At 44.5% G+C, this 16,057-nt stretch overlaps 1 pseudogene; it reads left to right on the forward strand.

Annotated features, from left to right (window-relative positions):
• Positions 1-504: 504 nt before the first annotated feature.
• LOC106590968 (syntaxin-11-like) lies at positions 505-1,416 on the forward strand (annotated as a pseudogene).
• Positions 1,417-16,057: the final 14,641 nt, after the last annotated feature.

Here is a 16,057-nt window from a genome sequence, read left to right on the forward strand (position 1 = left end):
TACAGATAATAGCCTTCCCTGTAGCTCAGTTGGTAGAGCATGGTGTTTGCAACGCCAGGGTTGTGGGTTCGATTCCCACGGGGGGCCAGCAAAAAAAAAAAAAAATGTATGAAATAGTATGAAATGTATGCATTCACTACTGTAAGTCGCTCTGGATAAGAGCGTCTGCTAAATGACTAAAATGTAATGTAAATGTATGATAAATTAGGCATTGTTGCTCACTGCTGGCACATAGATGTATGCCCACATGTTTTTTCCAGTGTTGCCCTTGTTCTAAAAATTGTATTTTATTTATTGGTGTGCTCCAGTACTTGAAAAAAATCATGCTAGTAGTCCCAACAGTCAAAAAAGGTAAAATGCCCATCCCCACTATCCCTAACAGCTCTGCGATCGCCCAGTTATGGTGAACAGTCAGGACCACCAGGAAGAGCGTTTATGTCTGTAAGTGATTGTCTACACCTCTTACTCCACACCTCTTCTCCCTCTCTTGACTCAGACCCAGCCATGAGGGACCGTCTGAGCCACCTACAGGAGCTGTCCCAGTCCAACGGCCAAGTGGAGAAGATGGTCTATGCCGAGCCTGGGGAGTCCGTCTCCGGGGAGTCCTTTAGCAACGTGGACCTGGAGGAGGATCTCCCTCACCAGGCCGTGGTGTGGGACAACACCCCTGAACTGGAGGAGGTCTTCTCCCAGTCCCAGGAGGTCCACCGTGAAGTCCAGCTCATCCTCCTGGAGGTCAAACACCTCTGAGAGCAGAACGCCCGCGTGCTCCAGGGCACCACTAGCATGTCGGTCGTTAAGAGGGACTCCAACGCCATCGCAGCTGACATCAAGGCCCGTGCTGAGGGTGTGCTGACACGCCTCAAGGACATGGACGCTGCAGGACGGAAGCTGGAGGCAGAACACGGCTCCAACACCGTCGTTGCACGCATTACCAGAACCCAGAATGCCTGCCTGAGCAACAGCTTCCGTGATGCAATGTTCGACTACAACGAGGCAGAGATGAGCCATCGGGAGAGCTGCAAGACCCACATCCAGAGGCAGATGGAGATCGTGGGGCGGGAGGTGACGGGTGAGGAGGTGGAGGAGATTATCGAGACAGGCCAGTGGAACTTCTTCAGCGAGAACATCCTGTCGGAGGGAAAGACGGTACGCTCGGCACTCAACCAGATCGATAGCTGCCACCGGGAGTTGCTAGACCTGGAGAGCAGGATCCAGAGCATTCATGAGATCTTCCTGGATGTGGCTCTGCTGGTGGAGGAGCAGGGTCCCATGATGAACACCATCCAGGCTAACATTCAGAACACAGACATGGCCATCCAGGAGGTCCTGGTCAAACTCAACAAGGCCAAGCGCCACGACAAGAACAACTTCTTCAAGAAGATGTTCTGTAGCTGCTTCCCCTGCGTCAACTGAGGCAGAGACTAATGAGACTGAGAAAGAAGACCGGGACTTCTGAGGGATGTTCCATAGAAGTGGAAATATGTCAGGACTCACACAGTAGAAGGGCGGAATCCTAACTTGAGATTATATGGGCATGTACAACTAAGAAGTTAGTTTTAATGGTACAGTTGAAGTCGGAAGTTTACATACACCTTGACCAAATACATTTAAACTCAGTTTTTCACAATTCCTGACATTTAATCCTAGTAAAACTTAGGTCAGTTAGGATCATGTAACGTTCGTCGTCGGGTGATGAGGAAGCGGACCAAAACGCAGCTGGGAGCGAACACATGTTTATTCTTTACACTGAAAATAAACACGTACACAAAACCAAGACAAGTCCGATACGTTACTTGCTCAAACACAAAGAGACAACACCCCACCAACAGCGTGGGGGAAAAAGGAACTTAAATGTGATCCCAATCAGAGACAACTAGCGACAGCTGTCTCTGATTGGGAATCGACAGAACCCAACATAGAAATACACCACATAGAGCTCAAACAAGGCTATAACGTAAACATAGAAAACAAACCAAGGAAAAATACCCAACATGACACACCCTGACCAAAATACCCGAGTTCACCTCGTCAGGGCGTGACAGTACCCCCCCAACAGTGCGTACTCCCGGCGCACCAAACTTAAGTCTATTAGGGGGGGGGACCCGGGTGGGCGCCTCACCCTCGGTGGAGGCTCTGGCCCCGGGCGTGTTCTTTCCCCCGCCTCCACCTTAGCCCTACCCCTCTGGCCCGGACTGGACCACTGTGGAGCGGCATGCTCAGGCTCCGGAGCGGAGCCGTCGACCGGAACAGGATTGGGCACCGGTGGACCGGACACGGGCCGTGCCGGACTGGGAACACGCACCACTGGCTTGGTGCGGGCAGCAGGAACGGGCCGGGCCGGACTGGGAACACACACCACTGGCTTGGTGCGGGGAGCAGGAACGGGCCGGGCCGGACTGGGGACACGCACCACTGACTTGGTGCAGGGAGCAGGGACGGGCCGGACAGGACTGTGGACACGCACCGTGGGCTTGGTGCGGGGAGCAGGGACGGGCCGGACAGGACTGTGGACACGCACCGTGGGCTTGGTGCGGGGAACAGGAACGGGCCGGACAGGACTGTGGACATGCACCGTGGGCTTGGTGCGGGGAACAGGGATGGGCCGGACAGGACTGGGGACACGCACCACTGACCTGGTGCGGGGAGCAGGGACGGGCCGGGCCGGACTGGGACCACGCACCACTGGCTTGGTGCAGGGAGCAGGAACGGGCCGGGCCGGACTGGGGACACGCACCACTGACTTGGTGCGGGGAGCAGGGACGGGCCGGGCCGGACTGGGAACACGCACCACTGGTTTGGTGCGGGGAGCAGGAACGGGCCGGGCCGGACTGGGGACACGCACCACTGACTTGGTGCGGGGAGCAGGGACGGGCCGGGCAGGACTGTGGACACGCACCGTGAGCTTGGTGCGGGGAACAGGAACGGGCCGGACAGGACTGTGGACATGCACCGTGGGCTTGGTGCAGGGAGCAGGGACTGGCCGGACAGGACTGTGGACACGCACCGTGGGCTTGGTGCGGGGAACAGGAACGGGCCGGACAGGACTGTGGACATGCACCGTGGGCTTGGTGCGGGGAACAGGGATGGGCCGGACAGGCTTGGGGACACGCACCACTGACCTGGTGCGGGGAGCAGGGACGGGCCGGGCCGGACTGGGACCACGCACCACTGGCTTGGTTCGGGGAGCAGGAACGGGCCGGGCCGGACTGGGGATACGCACCACTGACTCTGTGCGGGGAGCAGGGACGGGCCGGGCCGGACTGGGAACACGCACCACTGACTTGGTGCGGGGAGCAGGAACGGGCCGGACAGGACTGTGGACACGCACCGTGGGCTTGGTGCGGGGAACAGGAATGGGCCAGACAGGACTGTGAACACGCACTGGTGAACTGAAGCGTGGAGCCGGTTTAGCCACTCGTCCTGGCTGGATGCCCATCCTAGCATGGTATGTGCTGGGCATGTCCACCGGACGCACCGGGCTGTGCGGGCGCACTGGCGACACAGCGCGCAACTCCGCATCCCATGGCTCCTCCTCCAGATCTTCCCTCAGCAGGTCCTCAATCAACCGCCTCATCTTCGTCTCCTCCTCCGCCGTCATCCCCCACGAGAGCAGTGGTCTGGGCTCTTCCTCTGCCCTTCCGGACCACCCCATTAGCCCCCCCAAAAAATGTTCTTGGGGGTGTCTTCCAGGCCTCCTCGACCGCCGCCTGCGACTCCGTCCACCAGCTGGCTTTACCTCTTCGACCTGGGAATCCTTTCGCCAGGGTCCTTTCCCCGACATGATCTCCTCCCAGGTCCAGAACTCCTTCCCATAGCGAGCCCATCTCTCGCGCTCCTTATCCTCCCGCTGCTTGGTCCTGGTTTGGTGGGGTGTTCTGTAACGTTCGTCGTCGGGTGATGAGGAAGAGGACCAAAGCGCAGCTGGGAGCGAACACATGTTTATTCTTAACACTGAAATAAACACGTACACAAAACCAAGAAAATGCCGATACGTTAACTGCTCAAAACAAAGAGACAACACCCCACCCACAGCGTGGGGGAAAAAGGAAATTAAATGTGATCCCAATCAGAGACAACTAGCGACAGCTGTCTCTGATTGGGAATCGACAGAACCCAACATAGAAATACACCACATAGAGCTCACACAAGGCTATAACGTAAACATAGAAAACAAACCAAGGAAAAATACCCAACATGACACACCCTGACCAAAATACCCGAGTTCACCTGGTCAGGGCGTGATAGATCACCACTTTATTTTAAGAATGTGAAATGTCAGAATAATAGTAGAGAGAATGATTTATTTCAGCTTTTATTTCTTTCATCACATTCCCAGTGGGTCAGAAGTTTACATATACTTAATTAGTATTTGGTAGCATTGCCTTAAATTTTTTAACTTGGATCAAATGTTTTGGGTAGCCTTCCACAAGCTTCCAACAATAAGTTGGGTGAATTCTGGCCCCTTACTCCTGACATAACTGGTTTAACTGAGTCAGGTATGTAGGCCTCCTTGCTCGCACTCTTATTCAGTTCTGCCCACAAATTTGCTATAGGATTGAGGTCAGGGCTTTGTGGTGGCCACTCCTTTTTTGCCACAACTTTGGAAGTATGCTTGGGGTCATTGTCCATTTGGAAGACCCATTTGTGACCGAGCTTTAACTTCCTGACTGATGTCTTGAGATGTTGCTTCAATATATCCACATAATTTTATTTCCTCATGATGCAATTTATTTTGTGAAGTGCACCAGTCTCTCCTGCAGCAAAGCACCCCCACAACATGATGCTGCCTCCCCCGTGCTTCGCGGTTGGGATGGTGTTCTTCAGCTTGCAAGTCTCCCCTTTTTCCTCCAAACATAATGATGGTCATTATGGCCAAACAGGTCTATTTTTGTTTCATCAGACCAGAGGACATTTCTCCAAAAAGAACAATATATTTCCCCATGTGCAGTTGCAAACCGTAGTCTGGCTCTTTTATGGCAGTTTTGCTGAGTGGCCTTTCAGGTTATGCCAACATAGGACTCGTTTTACTGTGGATATAGATACTTTTGTATCCGTTTCCTCCAGCATCTTCACAAGGTCCTTTGCTGCTGTTCTGGGATTGATTCGCACTTTTCGCACCAAAGTACGTTCATCTCTAGGAGACAGAACACGTCTCCTTCCTGAGCGGTATGACGGCTGCGTGGTCCCATAGTGTTTATGCTTCCGTACTATTGTTTGTACTATTGAACGTGGGTACCTTCAGGCGTTTGGAAATTTCTCCCAAGGATGAACCAGACTTGTGGAGGTCTACAATTATTTTTCTGAGGTCTTGGCTGATTTCTTTTGATTTCCCCATGATGTCAAGCGAAGAGGCATTGAGTTTGAAGGTAGGCCTTGAAATACATCCACAGGTACACCTCCAATTGATTCAAATTATGTCAATTATCCTATCAGAAGCTTCTAAAGCCATGACATAATTTTCGGGAATATTCCAAGTTGTTTAAACTTCTGACCAACTGGAATTTTGATACAGTGAATTATAAGTGAAATAATCTGTCTGTAAACAATTGTTGGAAAAATTACTTTTGTCATGCACGAAGTAGATGTCCTAACCGACTTGCCAGAACTATAGTTTGTTAACAATAATTTTGTGGAGTGGTTGAAAATGACTCCAACCTAAGTGTATGTAAACTTCCGACTTCAACTGTATATTAATGTCAATTGGAGATTTATGCGTGAAGAATTTGTGTTGCTTAAGAAGTTAGAATTAGTCACTGAGTGACTCAGATGTCATTGCATGACTAAGCACCTGTAGACTAGGATGAATATAGTTGTTTTGGACAGGAAGTAAAATATATTTTTAAATGTGTTGTCCTGGTGAAGTTGTAAACATTTGTCATGAAACATTTTTGTAGCTTTAGTAAATATTGACATTAGTATCCATTAAAGGGTAGTTGATAGGAGGGTTCAGATTTTAAAGCGATAGTTGACTTTTCAAACACATGATAAATGTGAAAAATGTATTATCGCTTTGAAGTCTGAACACTCCTATCAACCTCCCTTTAAGGCATACCAATGCAATATTTACTTTGGAGGAGTCTGCTAAGTAGTCCAATTGTTTGGCCATCTTTAGTCATGCTTCTCCACAGCCACTGAAGTACATCTAACATATATCATTGCCTTTCTATAAAAAAATAGAGGACCTCCTATCATTAATTCTGCAAGATAATAATGCTTAACCTGTTGGGGATAGGGGGCAGTATTTGCACGGCCGGATAAAAAACGTACCCGATTTAATCTGGTTACTACTCCTGCCCAGTAACTAGAATATGCATATAATTATTGGCTTTGGATAGAAAACACCCTAAAGTTTGTCGTGGACGAATCAGAATTAGTTGGGTAACATAGATAATTAAGATGTTTTATTAGTATAATATGCTTATTTGAGGTACTTGTCATTAGAAAGTGTCCATTGGACTCTGGTGTCTTTTCAGTTGCATGTCTCCCTTAGCTGGGGCTCAGACACTTGGGGCCCAGAGAGGGGAGAGGTCAGACTTGTCATCATGGGAATGTGTCTTTACCTATGCTTAAACCATGTGAAGGGATGGCTTGATTACTGGGGAACCAATGACTTGTCTCCACAATGTCTGTGAGCAAGTCACACCCTCCTTTTCCTTATTGTGGGGAGGTTTATGGCAGTGTCTGGGACCATGGTCTCTTAGATCTCACACTTATCCTGTGATAATATATGGCCTAGAGGCTCACTCCCTCCAGTGAGCCTGTCCAGGAGTGGGGTCAAGAGGGGGTTTGCTTGAGATGGGAGTATCTAGAGTTGACAATTGATATATGCCATTGGATGAAATAGTTCTGCTCAATACCGTACCAGGGAGGGACAGTTCTAAGCAGACCAGATACTGGGCTATACCATTAATCCTGTTGACATAGCAGTTACTGTCTGATGTGTTTTATGGATATCTGTCATACAAAACGTAACCTTTGTGAACTGTTACTAAGTATCTGTGGTTTGTCAATGTACGTTGAAGGGGCTGTATCGTTGCTATAAAAGATCCCTGTAGCCATTCTGCAATCACCTCATTAAATGATTCATTCGAGAGAGTGCATTATTGGGGGTCAAGAACTTTTGCAAAAGTATCTTAATTAAGTATTAAAGATGTAGTTTTAACTCGGACTGGTGTGTTTGTAACTCCTCATTTGGTAATGCAGAAATTAGCCACCACAAGTTTCTAAAACTGTTTGAATGGTGTCTGTGAGTATAACAGAACTCATATGGCAGGCAAAAACCTGAGAAGATTCCTTACAGGAAGTGGCCTGTCTGACAAGTTCTTGTTCTTCTTGGCTCTGTTTTTTGAAAACTGAGGATCTTTGCTGTAACGTGACACTTCCTACGGCTCCCATAGGCTCTCAGAACCCGGGAAAAAGCTGAATGATGTAATTCCAGCCTCTGGCTGAAAAACATTAGCGCGTTTGGATAGTGGCCGGTCAGAGTACCATCAGACTGAGGCTCGTGCACGAGTCGACCCCATGTTTTATTTTCTTTCGTCTTTGAACGGAAACACGCTTTCCCGGTCGGAATATTATCGCTTTTTTACGAGAAAAATTGCATAAAAATTGATTTTAAACAGCGGTTGACATGTTTCGAAGTACGGTAATGGAATATTTCGAATTTTTTTGTCACGAAATGCGTCGTGCGCGTCACCCTTCTTTACCATTCGGATAGTGTCTTGAACGCACAAACAAAACAGAGGATATTTGAACGTAACTATGGATTATTTTGAACCAAACCAACATTTGTTATTGAAGTAGAAGTCCTGGGAGTGCATTCTGATGAAGAACAGCAAAGGTAATAACATTTTTCTTATAGTAAATCTGACTTTGGTCAGGGCTAAACTTGGTGGGTGTCTAAATAGCTAGCCCTGTGATGCCGGGCTATCTACTCAGAATATTGCAAAATGTGCTTTCACCGAAAAGCTATTTTAAAATCGGACATATCGAGTGCATAGAGGAGTTCTGTATCTATAATTCTTAAAATAATTGTTATGCATTTTGTGAACGTTTATCGTGAGTAATTTAGTAAATTCACCGGAAGTTTGCGGGGGATATGCTAGTTCTGAACGTCACATGCTAATGTAAAAAGCTGTTTTTTTATATAAATATGAACTTGATTGAACAAAACATGCATGTATTGTATAGCATAATGTCCTAGGGTTGTCATCTGATGAAGATCATCAAAGGTTAGTGCTGCATTTAGCTGTGGTTTTGTTTTTTGTGACATTATATGCTAGCTTGAAAAATGGGTGTCTGATTATTTCTAACTGGGTACTCTGCTGACATAATCTAATGTTTTGCTTTCGTTGTAAAGCCTTTTTGAAATCGGACAGTGTGGTTAGATTAACCTCTATGGGCTAGGTGGGATGCTAGCGTCCCCCCCGTGGTGCACTCCATCAACAGCAGGTGCATTTCAAGAGCGGCAAATTTGAAACCAAATAAATTTCAAAATTCAAATTTTTCAAACATACAACTATCTTACACCCTTTGAAAGATAAACATCTCCTTAACCTCTATGGGACCGGCGGGACGAATTCGTCCCACCTACGTAACAGCCACTGCCATCCTGTGGCGCGATTTTCAAAATCTTCAAAATCATATTACTTCAATTTCTCAAACATATGACTATTTTACAGCCATTTAAAGATAAGACTCTCGTTAATCTAACCACACTGTCCGATTTCAAAAAGGCTTTACAACGAAAGCAAAACATTAGATTATGTCAGCAGAGTACCAAGCCAGAAATAATCAGACACCCATTTTTCAAGCCAGCATATAATGTCACCAAAACCCAGAAGACAGCTAAATGCAGCACTCACCTTTGATGATCTTCATCAGATGACAACCCTAGGACATTATGTTATACAATACATGCATGTTTTGTTCAATCAAGTTCATATTTATATCAAAAACCAGCTTTTTACATTAGCATGTGACGTTCAGAACTAGCATACCCCCCGCAAACTTACGGGGAATTCGCTAACATTTTACTAAATTACTCACGATAAACGTTCACAAAAAGCATAACAATTATTTTAAGAATTATAGATACAGACCTCCTCTATGCACTCGATATGTCCGATTTTAAAATAGCTTTTTGGTGAAAGCACATTTTGCAATATTCTAAGTACATAGCCCAGGCATCACGGGCTCGCTATTTAGACACCCGGCAAGTTTAGCACTCACCATAATCATATTTACTATTATAAAAATGTCATTACCTTTTGTTGTCTTCGTCAGAATGCACACCCAGGACGTCTACTTCAATAACAAATGTTGGTTTGGTCCAAAATAATCCATCGTTATATCCGAATAGCGGCGTTTTGTTCGTGCGTTCCAGACACTATCCGAAATAGTAAAGAAGTGTCGCGCGCTTGGCGCAATTCCTGACAATAAAATTCAAAGTATTCCATTGCCGTACGTCGAAGCATGTCAACCGCTGTTTAAAATCAATTTTTACGTCATTTTTCTCGTAGAAAAGCGATAAAATTCCGACAGGGAATCTCCTTTTCGGCAAACAGAGGAAAAAATCCCAAAGGCGGGGGCGGTCGGGGTCACGCGCATAAGCTAGTGTCTCTTGATGGGCCACTTGAGAAAGGCGATAATGTGTTTCAGCCTGGGGCTGGAATGACGACATTCTCTTTTTTCCCGGGCTCTGAGAGCCTATGGACGACGTGGGAAGTGTCACGTTAGAGCAGAGATCCTTAGTAAATGATAGAGATGGCAAAGAAGTTCCAGAAATGGTCAGACAGGCCACTTCCTGTAAAGGAATCTCTCAGGTTTTGACCTGCCATTTGAGTTCTGTTATACTCACAGACACCATTCAAACAGTTTTAGAAAATTTAGGGTGTTTTCTATCCATATGTAATAAGTATATGCATATTCTAGTTACTGAGTAGGAGTGGTAACCAGATTAAATCGGGTATGTTTTTTATCCAGCCGTGTCAATGCTGCCCCCTAGCCCTAACAGGTTAATCTAACCACGTTGTCCGATTTCAAAAAGGTTTTACGGCGAAAGCATAAAGTTAGATTATGTTAGGAGAGTACATTGACAATAGCTGTGTGTAATGTTTTGTCAATTCAAAGACAGGGTCACCAAAACCATAAAACCAGCTAAAATGATGCACTAACCTTTTACAATCTCCATCAGATGACACTCCTAGGACATTATGTTAGACAATGCATGCATTTTTAGTTCTATCAAGTTCATATTTATATCCAAAAACAGCGTTTTACTATGGCATTGATGTTGAGGAAATCGTTTCCCTCCAATAACCGGCATTCAAGTCAGCACCACAAATTAAATAATTAAAATTAGAAAACATTGGTAAAATATTATATTGTCATTTAAAGAATTATAGATTTACATCTCTTGAACGCAATCAACTTGCCAGATTTAAAAATAACCTTACTGGGAAATCACACTGCAATAATCTGAGCACTGCGCCCAGAAAAATACGCGTTGCGATACAGACTAGCCGCCATGTTGGGGAGATCTAAAATCGAAAATACTATGTAAATAATCCATTACCTTTGATTCTTTTCATCAGATGTCACTTCCAGGTATCACAGGTCCATAACGAATGTAGTTTTGTTCAAAAAAGCTCATCATTTATGTCCAAAAATCTCCGTCTTGTTAGCACATGATCTAAGCCCGCCGGACTTCACTTCATGAACGAGGGGAAAAAATATATTGACGTTCGTTCAAACATGTCAAACGTTGTATAGCATAAATCATTAGGGCCTTTTTTAACCAGAACATGAATAATATTCAAGGTGGACGAATGCATTCTCTTTTATAACGTATTGGAACGAGGGTACCCAACATGAACTCGCGCGCCAGAGTCTAATCGGCCATCACCGTTCCATGGCTCTTGTTCGGTCAGATCTCACAGTAAAAGACTCAAAACACTTTGTAAAGGCTGGTGACATCTAGTGGAAGCAATAGGAAGTGCCAAAACATGAATCAACCCCTGTGTGTTTCAATGGCATAGGCTTAAAGGTAATTCAACACATCAGGTATCAACTTCCTGTCAGAAAATGTCTCAGGGTTTTGCCTGCCAAATGAGTTCTGTTATACTCACAGACACCATTCAAACAGTTTTAGAAACTTTAGGGTGTTTTCTATCCATATATAATAAGTATATGCATATTCTAGTTACTGGGTAGGATTAGTAACCAGATTAAATCGGGTACGTTTTTTTATCCAGCCGTGAAAATACTGCCCCCTAGCACCAACAGGTTAACGAGAGTCTTGTCTTTAAAATGGTGTAAAATAGTCATATGTTTGAGAAATTGAAGTAATAGTATTTCTAAGGTATTTGAATAACGCGCCACGGGATTCAACTGGCTGTTGAGTAGGTGGGACGATTTCGTCCCGCCGACCGTAGAGAGGTTAAATAAAAGTGTATAGAATATTTGTTGTCTGCCTGAGCTGTCACAGCTGTCTTCAGAAATGGACCAAAATGCAGCAGAGTTAGTATTCATCCTTCAATTTAATTGGGAAGAACACTATACAAAAACAAGGAAACTGACAGCCAACAGTCCTGTCAGGTGCAACCACACTAAACAAGAAACAATTACCCACAACCCCAAAGAAAAACATACACTCCTATATAGAACTCCCAATCAAAGGCAACTCAACACACCTGCCTTCAATTGGGAGTCCTAATCACCAACACAAGCATTCACACACACAAAAACCCTGCCACATCCTGACCAAAACTAATCCAATTGCTCCCTCTGCTGGTCAGGATGTGACATGAGCATTACATTCACAACTATAAATTATATATTATACAAGAATCAAAGAATTCTGTGACAGGGTATTTTGTACATGAGCTCAATGTCACATTTAATTTGATTATCAGCCACAATATAGTGTGTGCATCTCCCTCTCCCTCCCTCGCCCCTTTACTGGCATGAATGGCAGGTCAATGTTGCCAAAGCGAAGTGGTACACAACAATTCTGAATAAAGATCAACAATAATAAGAATAAATAGTACACTCTTAGAAAAAAAGGGTTCTTAAGCTGTCCCCATAAGAGAACCCTTTTTGGTTCCATGTCGAACGTTCTGTGGAAAGGGTTCTACATGGAACAGAAAAGGATTCTACTTGGAACCAAAAGGGTTTTAACTCGAACCAAAAATTGTTCTTCAAAGGGTTCTCCTATGGGGATGGCCAAAGAACACTTTTAGGATCTAGATAGCACCTTTTTTTCTAAGAGTGTAGCTTTAATACGAAAGGGGAAAAAATGTGTTAAAATGTTTTATCCAAAACCGACATGTAATAATGGTAAAAATTAAGAATGTAATTCAACACACAAAATTGAAAATGACTGGTGGTACTTATAACACATGGAGAAAATAGGACATTTTATATTTCCGCCCTTAGCTTAAGGCAAGATGTGGCATACTGTGCTGCCAACTCTATCACATCAGACCTTTCCCCAAAAGTATACAAAGCAACTGTGTTGATAATGCAGAGGGTGTTGATTCTGCTCTTCACAGGTCCACAGTGTCAGCCCTAGCTATGGAAACAAAAAACAACACAAAAGTTTACATAAATCATCATCACTGGCTACACACTGATGCTGTAATAGAAAACCGCTAAAAGTTCTCTGCCATTTTTAAAGTGATGTCCCCCTCAAATTTTCCTAAATAAGTATATCTAACACAGTCATTGTTGAAATCTTAATATCATGAACAAAATTTGTGTTATAAGCACTTAACAGGACATTACTTTTTTTTACCCCGTGCCTGCCAGGCCTGCGCAGCTGGTGATGGCCCATCAAAAAATATGCCATTCTGTTCTTTTGAAATGCATTTTATTAAATTCATGATGTTCCTTAAGACCTGCCGTTAACATGTTAATAATGAATGGATTGCAACACTTGAATTGTGGCGTTTTAGTGGTTTTATGTTTGTACATATAGCCTAAAGTTACATAAACTAATGAAAATGCTATTGTGTTCTTTGAAATACATGTTCTTTTGTATTCTAATGTTACCTAAGAACTTCATAAACACAACCAAATGATTATTCTTCCGATAGCATATATGAAAAAGGAACACTTATGTGAGAATGCTATTCATTGACTACAGCTCAGTGTTCAACACCATAGTGCCCTCAAAGCTTATCACTAAGCTAAGGACCCAGGGACTAAACACCTCCCACTGCAACTGGATCCTGGACTTCCTGAAGGGCCACCCCCAGGTGGTAAGGGTAGGGAACAACACATCCGCCACACTAATCCTCAACACGGTGTCCCTCATGGGTGCGTGCTCAGTCCCCTCCTGTACTCCCTGTTCACTCATGACTGCATGGCCAGACATGACTCCAACACCATCATCAAGTATGCAGATGACACAACAGTGGTAGGCCTGATCACCGACAACGATGAGACAGCCTATGGGGAGGAGGTCAGAGACCTGGTCGTGTGGTGCCAGGACAACAACCTCTCCCTCAACATGATCAAGAAGAAAGGAGATGATTGTGGACCACAGGAAAAGGAAGACAGAGCATGGAACAGGTTGAGAGCTTCAAGTTCCTTGGTGTCCACATCACCAACAAAATAGAATGGTCCAAACACACTAAGACAGTCGTGAAGAGGGCACTACAAAGCCTATTCCCCCTCAGGAGACTGAAAAGTTTTGGCATGGGTCCTCAGATCCTCAAAAGCTTCTACAGGGGCACCATGAAGAGCATCCTGACTTGTTGCATCACTGCCTGGTATGGCAACTGCTCGGCCTCTGACCACAAGGCATTACAGAGAGTAGTACGTATGGCCCAGTACATCACTGCGGCCAAGCTTCCTGCCATCCAGGACCTCTAATTTAGGCGGTGTCAGAGGACGGCCCTAAAAATTGTCAAAGACTCCAGCCACCCAAGTTCTCTCTGCTACCGCACGGCAAAAGGTACCCGGAGCTCCAAGTCTAGGTCCAAGACTCTAAACAGCTTCTACTCCCAAGCCATAAGATTCCTGAACATCTAATCAAATGGCTACCCAGATTATTTGAATTACCCCCCCATCACTACGCTGCTGCTACTCTCGGTTATTATCTATGCATAGTCACTTTATTAACTCTACCTACATGTATATTTTACCTCAATTACCTTTACTAACCAGTGCCCCCGCACATGACTCTGTACCGGTACCGCCTGTATATAGCCTCGCTATTGTTATTTTACTGCTGCTCGTTAATTATTTGTTACTTTTACTAATTACTTTTTTTAGGTATTTTCTTAAAACTGCATTGTTGTTTAAGGGCTTGTAAGTAAGCATTTCACTGTAAGGTCTACACCTGTTGTATTTGGCGCATGTGACAAATAAAATGTGATTTGATTTGAAAGTCGGAGCTTCAGAAAGAGGCCCGAGTTCCGACTTGGAGTGGATGGTATTTTGGTATTTTATTAGGATCCCATTAGCTGCTGCTCCTGGGGTCCACACAAAACATAATACAGAATGACATAATACAGAGCATCAATGGACAAGAACAGCTCAAGGACAGAACTACATCCATTTTTTAAAAAGGCACACGTAAGCCTACATATCAATGCATACACACAAACTATCTAGGTCAAATAGGGGAGAGGCATTGTGCCGCGAGGTGTTGCCTTATCTGTTTTTTTAAACCAGGTTTGCTTTTTATTTGAGCAATATGAGATGGAAGGAAGTTCCATGCATTAAGGGCTCTATACAATACTGTACGCTTTCTTGAATTTGTTCTGGATTTCGGGACTGTGAAAAGACCCCTGGTAGCATGTCTGGTGGGATAAGTGTGTGTGTCAGAGCTGTATGTAAGTTGACTATGCAAACAATTTGGGATTTTCAACACATTAATGTTTCTTATAAAAAGAAGAATTGATGCAGTCAGTCTCTCCTCAACTCTTAGCCAAGAGAGATTGGCAAGCATAGTATTTATATCAGCCCTCTGATTACAATTAGAGCAAAACGTGCCGCTCTGAACTGGGCCAGCTGCAGCTTAAATAGGTGTTTCCTTGCAGCACTGGACCACACGACTTGACAATAATCAAGATTAGACAAAACTAGAGCCTGCAGAACTTGCTTTTTGGAGTGTGGTGTCAAAAAAGCAGAGCATCTCTTTATTGCAGACAGACCTCTCCCCATCTTTACAACCATTGATTCTATATGTTTTGACCATGACAGTTTACAATCTAAAGTAATGCCAAGTAATTGAGTCTCCTCAACTTGTTCAAAAGCCACACCATTCTTTACCAGATTCAGCTGAGGTCTAGGACTTAACTTTTTATGGATAGGGGGCAGTATTTTCACGGCCAGATAAAAAACGTACCCGATTTAATCTGATTATTACTCCTGCCCAGAAACTAGAATATGCATATAATTATTAGCTTTGGATAGAAAACACTCCAAAGTTTATAAAACTGTTTGAATGGTGTCTGTGAGTATAACAGAACTCATTTGGCAGGCCAAAACCTGAGAAGATTCCAAACAGGAAGCGCCCTCTCTGACCATTTGCTGTAACGTGACATTTCCTAACGCTCCCATAGGTTCTCAGAAGGCGCCAGAACGTTGATTGATGACTTTGCAGGCCATGGCTGAAAAACAGTAGCGCATTTGGATAGTGGTCGATCTGAGAACAATGAGACTGGGGGTGCGTGCACGAGCCGACACCATGTTTTTATTTTCTCGTCTTTGAACGAAAACAGGGTTTCCCGGTCAGAATATTATCGCTTTTTTACGAGAAAAATCGCATAAAAATTGATTTTAAACAGCGTTTGACATGCTTCGAAGTACGGTAATGGAATATTTTGAATTTCTTTGTCACGAAACGCGCCAGGCGCGTCACCCTTCTTTACCCTTCGGATAGTGTCTTGAACGCACGAACAAAACGCCGCTATTTGGATATAACTATGGATTATTTGGAACCAAACCAACATTTGTTATTGAAGTAGAAGTCCTGGGAGTGCATTCTGACGAAGAACAGCAAAGGTAATCCAATTTTTCTTATAGTAAATCTGAGTTTGGT

Source organism: Salmo salar, chromosome 15, assembly GCF_965601325.2.
Source record: "Salmo salar chromosome 15, fSalSal1, whole genome shotgun sequence".
In the NCBI taxonomy this organism is placed as follows: Eukaryota; Metazoa; Chordata; class Actinopteri; order Salmoniformes; family Salmonidae; genus Salmo; species Salmo salar.